The sequence below is a fragment of the Oxyura jamaicensis genome, chromosome 4 (assembly GCF_011077185.1).
Source record: "Oxyura jamaicensis isolate SHBP4307 breed ruddy duck chromosome 4, BPBGC_Ojam_1.0, whole genome shotgun sequence".
In the NCBI taxonomy this organism is placed as follows: domain Eukaryota; kingdom Metazoa; phylum Chordata; class Aves; order Anseriformes; family Anatidae; genus Oxyura; species Oxyura jamaicensis.
This window is the reverse complement of record NC_048896.1, coordinates 59,217,397-59,233,212: the sequence shown is the minus strand read 5'-3', so window position 1 is coordinate 59,233,212 and position 15,816 is coordinate 59,217,397. Positions and strand designations below refer to the sequence as shown.

The 15,816-nt window shown below is 35.6% G+C and overlaps 1 long non-coding RNA gene across 1 annotated transcript; it reads right to left on the bottom strand.

Annotated features, from left to right (window-relative positions):
• Positions 1–6,551: 6,551 nt before the first annotated feature.
• Positions 6,552–14,444, bottom strand: LOC118166752. The gene is made up of 3 exons (XR_004750710.1): positions 14,392–14,444; positions 11,221–11,318; positions 6,552–6,786 (listed from the first exon to the last, which is right to left on the bottom strand). It is a non-coding gene; the product is annotated as an uncharacterized LOC118166752 (long non-coding RNA).
• Positions 14,445–15,816: the final 1,372 nt, after the last annotated feature.

The window sequence follows — 15,816 nt, the reverse complement described above, 5'->3', positions numbered from 1 at the left end:
AAGCCCCACACCCTTGTCGCATCACTGACAACAAGTTTGGACCTCTGTGATATAACAATCAGTAAGACAGTACTGTGTGTCACCATGGCATCGCCATAGGTGTTAGTGAATCTTCTCAGCTAGGCTCTTCCAAGCAGCAAGGGGTCAGCACTAGGGTAGAAGGTGACGCTCTGTCCTGAGAGCTTGGCAGGCTATTGAATCTCTCAAGCTCCTTGAAATAGTGAAATCTTGTTGAGAAATGTGTGTACACTCAAATGAGCATCTAATTGTCCATTTTAAGTTTAAGAAGCATCTGGGTAATGGTATTTGATATTTTTGTCAAATTTTGCTCCCTTAAAGTGAATTAGCAGGGTGAAATGGAATAGAGGTAAATATTTTCACACACACACACACACACACACACACATACACACAAAAAATAAAAAAAAAAAAGTAAAAGAGTGATAGGGTCACTATGTCACTCTGGATGTAAAAGACAGTGATAGGGTCACTATGTTACTCTGGATGTCATCTGTCATAAGGGAATATGAAAGGCTTTTTGTGCTCCATGTAATCGTAGCATATTTTGCTGTCAAATTAAGAAGAAACAAGAAATACCTAGAACAAAATGGTCCATGCTCCTTAGGGTACAGCAAGTATAGGTAGATAACAAATTCGTGTGTAAAAATCAGGTAAATCAAGTCACAAAATTATGTTTTGCACTGGATGATAAATATATGGGCAGTAGCATTTACTAATTTCTCCCTCCATTTTTGTCATAGCTTTTGTGGATAATTGCAAAACCATCAGCATATAGTATAGTTTTTATTAAAATATTAGAAATGACAAACCTCTAGTGTGTGACTTTTTACTTTTAACTTCTGTTATGGCATGCACTGAACCACTGCATATTTCTAGATTAAACTAACACAATTTTTAAAGCCACTTTGAAGAAGACCTCTGAATATAAAATTAAAAAGAACTAAGTATTCAAAGCTCTTGGGAAATTTGAAAACTGCACTTGAGCACTTCCAACCTTCCACTCTTCCCTATTGTCAGTGCAAGCACAGAGCTGTCTAAAAACAAACAAACAACAAAAACCGATCTTCTCGTAACAAACATCACAGCACTTTATTTTGAGAGAACAGGGAAATGCAAAGTAGCAAAATGTTATAACTCAGTCTAGGATTTTATTTTGTCATTTTTATGACTGCTATTCTTGTTTAGAGTTCCATGAAATCTTAAATAACTGACTGCCAGTGTCTCAACTTTAAGGCCCATTTTTGGAGATTTCCAGCACTGCAGTGCTCCCTAGAGTTGCTCTGGTGAACTGTTTTAGTTTGTGCCCCAAGCTTGACCCAGGCCCAAGAAAGTCCCAGGGAAAACCTCAAGTCAGTCAGACTTGCTGGTTGTTCAGCCACCCAATGTAAAGAATAGTAACCAAGGATTACCAAAAAGGATTACTGAGAAGGCTTGTTGCTGGCAGATCACTTGTTTAATTATTGCTTGTATGTTTTTAGTATAAACATCTCCTGTGAAAGCTTTGGTAAACCTCCTGCACAGCCTATTCTCTATTGATAACTTTCTGGTTCCTTCATGTTTATAAAGTTCTGTTTAGAAATGAAAATATTGACATTTGCTTCTCTTGTCTGAAGTTATTTTAGTTTGCAGCCTATTTCTGGAGGTAAACACTATCAAGTGATTCGTTTGCTGTGCACATGGAATATCCATGACTGAGGACAGAGTTGACTATTAAGCTTCCTGAGTTACAGTAGCAGGTCTTTCTTTTTTCATCATTATACCATTTTCCTATATGTAAATATAAAACAGTGAATCTTAGGTTTGGGCAGGGAAATGACTATTTTTGCTTTATCTTAGTACTGATGTTACTTCTATGTAACTCATGAGAAAGACTCTCTTTACATGCAAATTTTTAGATTTACAGATAATGTCTTTACACTGATTTATTCACACTAATAAAAAATACATCTCTTTCTCCTTCACTTTCATACTGCCATAAAATTAAACAACAGTCATTAAAAATTATATTGATAAATTGATTATAGGCATAACAAATACAAGGCATGACTGCTGGAATACAAATTCAGGAAAATAATACTGTGAAACCTCATTGTTTATAAGGACCTTGCTTAAGAGCAATTATTTTCTTCAAGTTGAAGCACAGCCACTTTGGAACATCAGTATGATGTATGAAATAGTAAAATATTATCGTTTTCAAAGAGACCTAAGTATATTCCAATTGGAAAGAGAACTCAAAATGGTCTTCTTCAAATGGGCCTCCCATCCTAGCCACTGGAGACAGACCTAAGCCATGAGATTCATATTTTAAACCCGGAGCAGATGAGATTCAAATTGTTCTTTCTTACACACTAACATCAAGAATTGTAATTGTGAGTAATAAAAAACAAAAATAGTAAGCTTTAGTAGGCTCAAAGTTTGAAAAGCATGGTGCGATTCATTAGGCAAGTCAACAACTAAGGAATCACAGCAATATCAGCAAACACCAGGAATTATTTATTAAAGCACTGAAGCACAAACTTTCTGTTATAAAGTTAAATCTTGCAATCAAATTAAGAAAAATACATCTTTATCATAAACCTTACATTTGAGGTATGAATTTCAGAGATACAGAAATTGTGCCAGACCGACACCACAATTCCCAGAGGATTGTTAGTTAATGCCACATGCACTTTGTGCACATTATCTCAATTATACTATTTGCTTATAAAAATTACCTTTGTCAAATACTCCACGATTGACTTTGTAACTTTGAACTTTGGAAGGCTTCCAGGAACTCCTAGCTGTCTTGTTGGATGTATTTTTAACCTACTTTGTGGATAGCTCTTTAAATGCTCCAGAAAAGTGGAATGCAAGTAGACTAAGTGTTGCTTAATTTGTTTGGCCATATATTTCACAGGGTATTTTTTGCCCTCAGTGCCATCAACCATAAAGGCATTTCAAGTACACATAATTAATTAACAGTTTATAAAAGACAATTAGATATAATAAAAGACCTCACTTGCTAAAGACTAAATAAAATTGAACTTGAAAAGGGCACTAGGATACGAAAATAAATAAATAAATAAATAAATGTAGATAATTTTTTAAATAGTAATTGAGGTCTAGGTTGTTGGTTTGTTTGTCTTATTCCTGAAGGTGTAACATATATTTTCTCTTCACTTATGCAACGTGTGCTATCCATTATAATGGCAATTAAAATTATTTATTAATTTCTTTCAAAGGTTCAGGGCACCTTATAGTGCTTGAATAAAATAAAATCCAGCTTTACGTGCTATGGAAGACATAAGAAAACAGACTGCCACACAGAACAAATTATGTTTTCCTTTACTTCCATAGTTATTAAACCTCTTCTCCTTCTCTCCCTGCATTCTGGACTGCAATAAGACATTGTGGCATATTTTGGCAAGCTCATCCTTCACCAATGATTTAATATAAACACAGTAACCAACTGTTCAGAATTGTGCTATCTTAGTCAAAATGTTCAAATCAAAGTATATCCATGGACAGAGCCTTCATGTAGAGGTCTTAATGATGTATCAGTCTCCTACTCTTCCATTTACTGCTTTTTTGTTGTTGTTGTTTTTGATTTATGTTTTATAACCACCCATTTCTGCTTTAGTCCCTCTCTCTAGTAAAAATTCTGCTGCTGCCATCCAATGGGAGCTTACTCAATTTTTATACTTTCCTACAACACTAAATGTTTCATAATAGCTAAGTTTTCCCCAGCATACATTGATTCTGGTTTTATACAGAGGGCTAGTGAGAATAACCAATCAATATCCCTTTCTGACTGTTCTTTAATACATTGATAAATAAAAGGTTATGCCTTCCTCTGATGTGCATCTACTTTTTTAAACTGCTCTAATTCAAGTAGCTAGGGGAAATATTTATATATATATATATACCATTACCTAGGCAAGTACAGAATTTTTGTGTGGAGTATTTATATGAGAAGATGGGGACTTTTCCTGTTTCTTAATTCTCCATGTACTGCTGTTGTGGAGATTTGGTAGACTTCATAAGGCTTTTTAGCTAATACATGGGGTTAAAGGAATAAAAATAAAAATAAATAAAAATTAAAACCAGACTTTTGATCCAACTAACTGATGATACACATTCATGCCTCTTCTGCAATATTATCAAAAGATTTCTGAGACTAATGCAGAACAAAGAAGGATAGTCTGAGTGCACTATTCAAATTCTGCTTTCACCTCTCATTCTCTCACTTTTTCTTCCACTGCATAAAGCCAAACGCATTGCCTGTACGCATCCTACGTGAAGCATGCTATGAGACAAAGAGCATCTCATGTGCTCACAACATCATGTGTGTTTCCAGATCAGTAAACCGTCATGCAATAAGCACAATAATTTGAGTGATGACTAACAAATATTTTAAAATATTTCATACATATATAATGTTCCCCTGACCATCCACAGGGTGCTTTGTTTAACTGCAGAACTAGAAGGGCACAAAAAACATTACCATGCCTAAACATAATAATAACCAAATGTTTTTCAATAAACTTTTATAAAAGAAGAAGTAACATAAGAGAAGAATGTTAAAGCTGGGGAAGTATTTACTACAGAATATAAATCCTCCTAACCAACTCCATTGACAGATTTGTTCTGCCATTAAGTTTTTGAGTTAAATGAAACCTTAGCACTGGAGAATAAGTGTTAAGTAAATTCTATCCATATCCAGAACTTAAAACTCATTTCCATAGCAGAGTTAAACAAGAACACATACTGTGTAAAATGTTCTATTTGTCCCAATTCTGGATTATAGATAGCATCTTAAAACTTGTTTCGTTTTCTAAAATACTTAAAGATTACATGGATTTTTGAACACTTCTGTCCCTTCATTTTCCCTGCTTATTCACCAAGCCGATAATCTTAAACACATTAAGTTCTGAAGCCGAGACTTCAACACAAAGGCTGTAAAGAGTCGTGAAGAGTCATACATAGTATACTTTGCTGGTAACATCTTTACAGCTTCACAGTGAAGATGTACTGCTTCACTCCTGTAAAGATCACTGTTATTGAATGTCTAAGGATGATCTCACCAGTCATCAATTTATTAAAAATTGGAGTATTTCAAAACACTTAAAATATTGCTTTTTTTTTTTTTTTTTCTAAAAGGTTTTATTCAAATGCAGTTAATGCTAAGATCCTAATATAACTAATATAACTAATATAACTAAGATCCTAATATAACTTCTTCAGTCAGTAAGCAATTTGGGCAGTATTTTTTTATTAAAAACTTTACCTCAAACATTATCACAGGATTCTACAATTTCAAAATAATTGTTTTTATTTGTATGCAGCATGCTTTCATTCTCATCTCTCTGTGTCTGAGAATATCCAAAACCTTTTTAATATCCGAAACCATTTTAATATCAGTATTAATTTTAATATCAGTATTAATTGAAGAGATGAATAAAATAATACTGTGTTTTTTTTATAAGTAAGAAAATGACCCTGGCATTTAAAGCAAAGGTTTGTTTATTTGTTTGTTTGTTTGTTTTTTTTAAAAAAAAAAAAGTTAAAAAATGTTAAAAAATACCTATCTGGTCAAGAATATATTTTTTTAGTATTTTTTTTTTCACTGTAACATGTTAAGTCCTTACTTACTTAAAGTACATATAAATGTCATTTATATAAATAAAAACTATGTTGATTGTTTCTCAAATATGATTAAATATTAGGAAAGGAAGTACAGTGTAAGAGGTTTCATCTTAGGTTATGGTGCAATATTATGCAATAAGATGTCATCTTATTTTTTATTTTTAACAAACTACTAGCTCAGTTTAGTTGATCAAAGTTTAGAAAACTTTTTTAAAAGTTCTTAATTGACTTTTCCTTACTAAGAAAATGCAATATACCCTATTAATACAGTCAAGAATGAATGAACTGAAGCACATCTGTATATTAAAAAGTGACTCACAATATTTGACATGATAAATAAGGTGATAGTAAAAATAAAATTTGTTTAAATGCTAATAAAACATTCTAAATCTCAGATATTGTGTTTTAAAAAAGTAATAATGAAATTTCTGGTAAGAACCACTGTCTTCCAAAAGCAGGTCATATATCAAAATTGAAAACTTTCTGCATATTATGGGAACTTTGCTGAGCTCTGCTGATAAAAGACATTGCAAATGATTATAAACCCCTATTACATTAATGAAAGTGATGTTTGGGGGAGAGAAAACAAAAACAACCAAAAAAAAAACAAAAAACTTTCATTTTACGCCACATTAACCATGGGCTTGGTGTTGTACAAGATACAAAGGGACAGTACTGACGCATGCAGGAATGGAATAGATTTTGGGCACAAAACCAGGTCTCCAAGTTTGGAAATATATCTTTCAGCCAGCAAGTTTGCTTAAAATAATTCCCAATTGCTTCTATCAACTCCTTCTTATGTAACTTGCAAATGAATATAGGTAATTTGCAAAACACAAAGTGATCTTTTTTTCTCTAACTCTTGTCAAAGCTGGTGCTGATGCTGAAACTTTGGCAATCTCCTGATATTAAGTGAAAGCATAAATAAGAACAAAGAAATGTAAATGGGCATGTTATTTTCCCTTCATATATTATAACATTTTAGAAGTGTTACAGAGGTTTTTTCACCCGCTTTGAAGTCTCAGCTTTTGTTCTGAAGGTGGTTCTCACACAGGGATTGTCCTCCCCTCTCCACTTCCCTTCACACAAATCCACCCATGCTGTGTCAGCAGCACATGAGCAGTACACTTCTGAAGCTTCCTGTAATTAAGTTCACCTTGTTGTATTATAGGTAAACATGTTCAGACTTATTTTGTATACGTTTGGGAAATAATAGCTTTTACAGTCAACAGTATGAGGCAACTTGTGCTACTAAAATAAATTGTGGTGAGGACTATGCCTTCTAGCACTTTTACAAGTAGCAAATTCCCTCAGTGCTTTGGTATTTTTATCAGAAAATAATGAACATTAATTTTCAATGTTTTGTATCAGAACTAACTTATGTTTACATTTATACGATATCATTGGTCCATGCACAGAAGATGGGGTTCAGTTGACAAAAAACAAGTGTACAGTTTAATTTCAGACATCCTTGTGAATCCTGCTTGGCCTTCGACTGCCTTTCTATACAGGTCCTAGCCCCCCAACCCCATGAAAGTATCTCATATATCTGAGGGCAACTTAAAGTGGCACTAGGCATGTATGATTTGGCAACTGGTTCCTATGCACTCAGTATTACATAAACTATTACAGAGTAATTTTCTGGTAGTTTTACCTGGGGAATAACACTAGTGCAGGATCCTTCAAGGGACAGAAACCTTGATGCTTCACACCAAGACACAATAACTAATTGACTCAGGAAAAACTATGCCTGTTTCAATTTTTATTTTATTTTATTTTTTTTCAAATAGGACGCCAATACACAATTCATTGCCAGGTAATAACAGGACAACTTTGTCTTCTGCCAGTTGAGACATGGAGTTCAGCAGCCAAACATTTTGGTGTAGACAATTTCAGTCAGCAAATAAACAGTGATATACCACAACAAAACACCAATGCTCCTCCCCTGCTCAAGGCCAGGCACTGCCCTCCAGGCTATCAGGGCTACAGTTTCCTGCACTGAAATGTTTCCATTTTGGAGGATCCCACACAGTCCTGAGCTACGCAGCCTCCCAAGCAAGTGACCCCTGACCACATGAGTAGTTCACATGGCCAGGCTGGTGCTTTCTCCTCTTTGACACCCTCTACTGTCCACTGACCCTCACGCCCTGTGAGATGAGTCCCATACACCACTCCTCTAACCCACCAAATTCCCCAAATCTGCATCTTTCACAGCCCAGGGCTTTGCAGTGGCACAGGCCAGTGCCCTCCTCTCAGGAAAAGACACAGAGGCTGGGATCCAAGAGGGCATATCAGCCGTGTGGCTCACTGCTGCCCTGGGACAGCTGGCCTTTGGGCATAAGACCATGTGCATCCATTTGCTGGCCCTCAACCCACAGGGCTGCAGTAACAGGCTTGACACCCAAAGAGCAGTCCCAGGGACAGAGAAGACACCAAGCCACTACCAGCTATCACACTGCCCAGGGCTTTTAAAAGAGCCCCATGAGGAGGCTGGTGGCAGACCACCTAAGAGTGCAATGCCACATCCCACCCTGTCCCTGCTTGGCCTGGTGTCCCTGCCAGTCTGGTGTTCCTACAGCTCCTCCTCTTCCCTCCCACAGTGACAGAAAACATCTCCAACTTCTTACACAGAGGTCCTCACACAAGGCCTCTTTGTTTTTGAGTTTAGGGCCATTGTCATGTGCTGTGCCCTGGCCAGCAAGGTGCTAGCCACCCTCTGGCACCAAATCCAAAAATCTGCTTTTGGCCAATCCATAAGCATTTTTGAAGCCATGATCTCTCCCTGCCTCAGGAAGGGATAAAAAAGTAAAACTATATATATAAATATAAAAAGAAAAAATAATTAGCCACAACTTAAATTAATCCTTTGTTCCCATCTTCCTGTGCTCTCCCCCATTCTCTTTCTATTATGCTATGATTACATTAGGTTTTGCTAAATTAAGCATTCTCAGAATACTGCTATTTTATCTTCATTGCCCTGACTTCTTATTTTGCGAATGCAAATGAAAATTATCGTGGTTTGCTGCATCCTTAGACAACATGTTACAAGTCTATATTTCTGCTGTATTAAAAGGACTATCCCACTGCAAGCTGAAAAGAGCCCAAACACATCTCCTTCTGGAAAACATTATTACCTCAGCTGTTTCTACTGATCATTAGGACTAGCTGAAACCATTACTGGAAATGGGCTACCAACTACAAAGTTTCACAGGGAATGGCTGCATTTCTTGGAGGGAAAAAAAAAAAAAAAGCAGTTAAAGTCTTTCTGTTCGTGGCTACTCTCTTGATTTTTGAAATATTAGAAGAAAGCTTTCATATATTTCTGTGGAACTTCTTTTTAAAACGTCTGTGAAAGGAACATTTTCATGTTCATTAAAGCTGGACTTGAAACAGCAACTAATGGGAATGCTCAATATTAAGATCCTCCTTTGGGGGACAGATTTACACTCCAAGGCAAAACACTTAGACATTTAAAAGATTTTCAAAACCAGGGCACTAAAGGCTGAGGAATCTCTGCATCTGTGAAAATCTGACTCCAATTTGTAATGCAAAGATCACTTAAAACCATGGTCTTTATTAAGGAAATAAAAATGGATGCTGACTGTTTGATGTTAAACTTACATTAAAGGAATCTGGCAATCACACAAAAGCATTGAAGAAGAGGAGGGAAAGAGTCACAAAATGCATATGTAAGAAGAGAGGAGGGCAATGGATTTAAAGAAAAAAAAAATAGACAGGTTTAAATATAAATGTACTATGCAATGTTATTCCTGCTTGTTCTGCTTCTTTGCAGGTCTTGTTCTGATGCACATTTTTGTAGAAAAGGAATGCATTGAACCCTTTCGATCCATTCACATTAAATAGTAAAAGTAATTTTCTCAGGTGGGTACTGAACAGTTGCAATTACAGTTTATTTTGCTGAAGAAATTCTTTTCAGACACTAATGGTGAGAGGCAAAGGGAAGGAAAAGCAGCACAGCATGTCTCCCAAGCTTGATACCAGCAGCTTTGTGGTACCCAGATTACCCAGAGACACTGAACAGTATTTTTGTGTTGAAATCTCAGGGCGTTTTGTTTCAAATGTACTTTAGCAGAGTGTGATGAAAAACAATAAAAATATTCAAACTGTGGTCATCCAACTACTGCTATTCTCATTCACGAGATCCATTTAAGCTCTAACACAGTTGTCTTGGAGCTAGCAAAACCAAGAATCATCTCCTGTGAAATGCTAAAACTTTCACAATTTGGTTTTCATTCACATGCACTCCATGGCTGCTTAAAACCAAAACCAAACCAACCAACCAAACAAACAAAAAAACAAAAATTAAAAAAAAATAATAATAATAATAAAAAAAACAGCATACCCAGTAATTAGGCTATTTGTGGCAAAAGGCCACTCTAGAGGTCTGACTCTTTTGTTTTGACTCAGAACTGCATAAATGTCATGAAATGCATGACAGGTAAGTACTAGAGACAGGAACTAGTAGCAAAAATTAACTGTTGTGGTTTTTTGTCTGTTGTAACATATGGGATTTTTTGGCTCACTGATGACAACATCTCTTCAGAAAGTTTGGGGGGTGTTTTGTGTTTTTAAACAAATTATTTCAATATGCAAAATAAATGTTTAAAACTCCTGGCAGGTAGTTTTTCACTGCTGAAGCAGGTCTTCAGATGTTGCTGTAGGTATTTAGAAGTAGACCTGTAATTTTAATTATTTTTATTTTTTTTTTAAGCAATGTCTTTGCACACATTTACTAAAAGGATACTAGAAACTAGCATCACAATATGAATTGCATGGAAGACAGAATAAATTCGAATAAATTCTTTTTTTTTTTTTTTTTTTTAGCTGAACAACAGATGGAGAGTTCGATTTCTGCTATTGAAGTGACTCGTAGGAGTCACTTATCTTTTTTTCTTACTTGGCTTTGGTTTGGTTGAACTTTCCAAGCATTTTTATAGCATTTTTATCTTTACAGAAAATAATTTTGCCAGTACTAAAATGACTGACCTGACCTTGCAAGATCTCGGGACTTGCCTGGCTTTGACTTTGCTTGAGCTAACTTCAATCTTAAAAAAAAAAAGCAAAACAAAACAAACAAACAAACAGAAAGATAACAATTGTCTGGTGGTCAAGGAACTACTGCCTAAATTTATTTCAGACTACCTTTAGTTTATAGAGATAACAAGTTATTCAGCATGGATTGAATTGTCTAGGTCCCTAGAATAAAATCAGGTATGGAAGAGAGAATACAGACAGGTTGATACCAGAAGTCCAGGGCATTGACAGAAATCACAGCTTTAATTTACAGGTCACTACAGGAGTGCAGCCTCTCATTGTTCGGGTAAAATCAGTTTTAAACAGAACAGAACAAAAACTGGATTATTGGAAACTAGTGACAATAAAGAGCATGTAAGCTGTGTTAAGAAAACTTAGAAAAGTAAGCCCAAGCAAACAGAAGGCTGAGGAGGACGGAACTATCGACATACTTCCCAGCAGCGGGAAAAGGGAAATTCTCATCATTACAGCCATACTCCCAGTATGGATTACTCCCAGTATTGGATTCTGACAGCTCACCCTTTCTCCTTCAGGAAGCCTGAAGCTACTAGTCTTCAAATCCAGGGAAGCTGAGCACACACTCAGAGAAAAAGGGGGTTCTAAGAAGGATTTTTTCCCTAAAGAAAAAAAAAAAAAAAAAGTTAACTGTACTATTGAAACTTTTCTATAGTAATTTACATTATGAATGTATATAATTTTAACTAGATTAATAATTCAGACCATTCTATTCTTAAAAGAGGATTAACAATAATTTCCCAGTTTCTTTTATGACAGCTATTCTCTTTTGCCCCTATAAAATTGAATGTAATAAGCATGATGACTATTGACAGTGGGGAGAGGATGGAAAGGGGGTGTCTGTACAGAACTCAGAACCAAGTATTTTAGATATGTCAACATAATTTACAGGAAAAAAATATAAAATTAAAGAGAAATTAATGATTATATATTGTTCTTAAGCCAAAATTTGCAGAAATATATTTGTTAGTTTCAGTTGTAAACAGGAGGTTATCTGCAAGCACTATAACCATCATAAAACCACTGCAATACATCCTGAAGAGTTGAATGTGTTAAATCTTTTCAACCAGAAAGTGATTTGTGTTTTGTACAAAGTATTTAACTGAATACAGCAAAACTGTGATGAATTTCCAGAGATGCAATACTAATTTATAGTAGCATACTGTAATAGTTAATTGTGTGTGAACATACATATTTGTCTATGCATCAGAGATAAGCTGTGTGAGGACATCTTTTTTATTCCTTTATTAGACTTCTGGAGTGATAGTTGTGAAAAGACACTATGGACAAGCTTTTTGGCATACAAGCCCTTCTTTAGATCTAAAATGAAAGCAGTAAACTAAAGGTTGAGAATAATTATGTTAATTAGTTATCTAATTTGAAAGAAAATGATACCAGCAGAGCAGAGGGTGATGTCAGCAAAGAGAAGCACTAATAAGTTCAGTAGGTCTGGTGGGACAGAGAGGTCAAGCAGAGGTGCCATCTGGAGAAAACTACCAGCTACTAGGAAGCCAGTATCTCAATGATTTTTAATGTCAAGTACAGATGTGAATGTTACTTATGAATATCCTTATTTTTTGTAGTTATTCCTTAAGGATCAGGGCAAAAAGATCAGAAATGCAGTCCTTTCTGAGATAACATTCTTCTGCACACGTTTTACTTCATAAATTATTTATAAGGGTTCATGCTAGTGGCTATCTGATTTTGTCCAGAGTCTCTATAGGGGTTTTCAGTACGGTATAGGAAACCGCATTTTTGATAGCTTTGTTGCAAGAGACATTTACCACTTGAACGTGTATTCTAGATGTTTTCAGCATATTTTCAGCTAGCTCAGGGTGGTATCACTTGACACACATTAAACTCTGAAGGTGAATTTAAACAAGGTTAGTGAGTCATTTAAAAGCCAGGAGAAGGGCTACTGGGAAGAACCAATATTCTTTACAGCAGTCTGATGGTTTACTGTAAAGGGTCCAGCACTGTGAGATGCAAGAAGTTTCCTTGGTGCACAACAATCTTGGTTTAACAAGGAACCCTTTTTGAAAGAGGATTCTTGTTGCAGAGGGTGGGGTGGATGGATGTCACATGTTCTCAGGGAAAGAAAGTCTTTTTCAATACATGCCAAGGATGCTTGGTACACTTCAAATAACTGCAGTTTTGTTAAAACAAATACATTGGTCATACATATCATAGAAAGTGCCTTTCCAGTTAATCAGAGACCAATACTAGTGTGGAAACTTTCAAGAAATAGTTGAAGGTGGTACAGTTACTGAATTATCAGCTTAGATAATTGTATCGAAATTAAAATCATGAATATGTTTTAGAATTGGATGATTTGGTAAACAATTTTAAAATAAAATGGTGAGAATAAAAATCTGTCTTATTCAGTTTTAAAGATAATCAAAATGAAAAGTATTTTCAGAGGAGTTTGGCTTTGAAAATCACTAAAACTCTTATTTTGACAGTGGAGACTTTGGGGGGGGGGGGAGGGGAGTCTTGTTTGTTTTGTTTTTCTTTGGTTGTTTTGTTTTTTAATTTGGAATATTCAAAGCTTATGCTTCTTCATTAGAATCTGGAGGGATTCTTTATCAGAAGTTCTCCTAACAGCCCTATCAGTAACATATATGCAATCATCATCACATCATATTTAATTGGGACAGATACAAGAGTCATGAGAGTTTCCATTCAAGTTTCAAGCTAAATGACATTTTTGATTGAGTTACTTCAGTGGCAGATCTCCACCAGTCAGTCAAATCTTATATGCTATGCTATCATGTTTAGAAAAGAAAAAACTGTTTTCAATATTGTTATTATAGCTGTCTATCAGACTGGTTTCTGTATGAATACACTACATAATAGATACTACTAGATTTTTTTTTTTTTTTAAACAGTGGGTTAATATTCCAATACATACTATTTAAAGCATTATGGTAAATGTTACTCTATTTATTAAATACTTTGCTCAACTATACTTCTCTGCAAATACTTTGCTCAACTATACTTCTCTGTACAAATATATAAATATATATTTAAAATCCTTACAGCGATGTCTATTCAGGGCTCAAAATTACTTATCTGTGTTAGTTTAGAAGTGAGAATTCTGCTGAAATAAGAAGAAAGGAGATTGGATTACAAGTCTCTTGTGAAAAAAAAAAAAAAAAAAAAAAAAAAAAAGCCAAATATGTATATTTGGAAAAGCGTTAAAGCTGAACTTTCTATTAAAGTAAGCAATATCAGTACATTTACCATATAAATATAGTACTAAATCCACTCTTTGGTGAATGCTTACAGACTGAAAAAGATCTATATCAAGTTAATGAACTCTACTCTGCTGACTTACAGAAAAGAATATAAAATAGAAAAATCTACATATATTATTTCAAAATGCTTGTTAGATAGATAGACTTATCTATATATATATATATATTTTTATATGGCACAAATTACAATAAAATAACATTTACAAAATGGCAAAGAAAAAGTTTCAGAAGTTTGAAAATTAAAAAAAAAATAAATCAGGATTGCTTGCATAACTTCAAATCACCCTTTCTGTTTACACAGTGTTTTGTGATCTTTAGTTAAATCATCCTATGACATAGCAGAAGTGGAAAGTCAATACAGAAGAGCAGTGCTAGGAAGCTAGGAAAAATGAAGCAAGTCTAGACTGCTGACACTCACCCATAAACTAGTACAAGTATGATGCCATAGTACAGTATTGAAGCAAGCAGAAAATGTCGCTGCTTTGTTAAATCCCAGACCTAGAAATTGTAAGAGAAATATGTGGTTGTAATTCACAAACTACAGTTTAATGAGGTTCAGTCTAACTGCTTAATGTCATATATGATTCATTGCTATAAACTAGTTTGAATAAAACAAAAATAAATAAATAAATCCAGAACTGTGGTGATAAATCAGTGCTTAAAAGTTTGGGAACTTAGAAACGCAAAGCAAAGGCTTCAAAGAGTTGATAAGCTCTTTTTGAAGAGCATGGCCACCAATCTGCTGAGATGGAAAGCTAATAGGACTGGGCAAAAGGGCTTTAAATTAGGAAGAAAGAATAAGGTGTTCAGTAAGGAAAGAGGAAGAAACACAAAGAAAAGTGGCTAGTAAACAACAAAAAAAAAATCAGCAAGAAAGATTCATCGACAGAAAGGAGAATAGAGGGCACCAAACTGGGACTTAGAAGGCAGGTAATTTAGGGTGTTACTAGAGAATGGAAATAAATGGAGAATGGAGATAAAAGCAAAATTGAAGGAAATTAAATTAAAGAAGTACACACAAGGTTGTAACATATCCCTGTTCCAATGAATTGAGATGTTCTGTTTGGGAAAGTAACACAAAACCCAGAAAATCTTACCGTGGGATAAAAATACGTAATTTAAATGTCAATAGAGGAAACCACGCTCTGTGAAACAGACAGAATCACAGAATCACAGAATAGTCTAGGTTGGAAGAGACCTCCAAGATCACCGAGTCCAACCTCTGACCTAACACTAACAAGTCCTCCACTAAACCAAATCCCTAAGCTCTACATCTAAACATCTTTTAAAGACCTCCAGGGATGGTGACTCAACCACTTCTCTGGGCAGCCTATTCCAGTGACTAACAATCCTTTCAGTAAAGTTTTTCCTAATATCCAACCTAAACCTCCCCTGGCACAACTTTAGCCCATTCCCCCTTGTCCTGTCACCAGGCACGTAGGAGAATAGACCAACCCCCACCTCGCTACAGCCTCCCTTCAAGTACCTGTAGAGTGCAATAAGGTCACCCCTGAGCCTCCTCTTCTCCAGGCTAAACAGTCCCAGCTCCCTCAGCCGCTCCTCCTAAGACTTGTTCTCCAGACCCTTCACCAGCTTCGTAGCCCTTCTCTGGACTCGCTCAAGCACCTCCATGTCCTTCTTGTAGCGAGGGGCCCAAAACTGAATGCAGTACTCGAGGTGCAGCCTCACCAGAGCTGAGTACAGGGGGACAATCACTTCCCTGGACCTGCTGGCCACACTGTTTCTTATGCAAGCCAGGATGCTGTTGGCCCTCTTGGCTGCCTGAGCACACTGCTGGCTCATATTCAGCCGACTGTCAACCACTACTCCCAGGTCCTTCTCT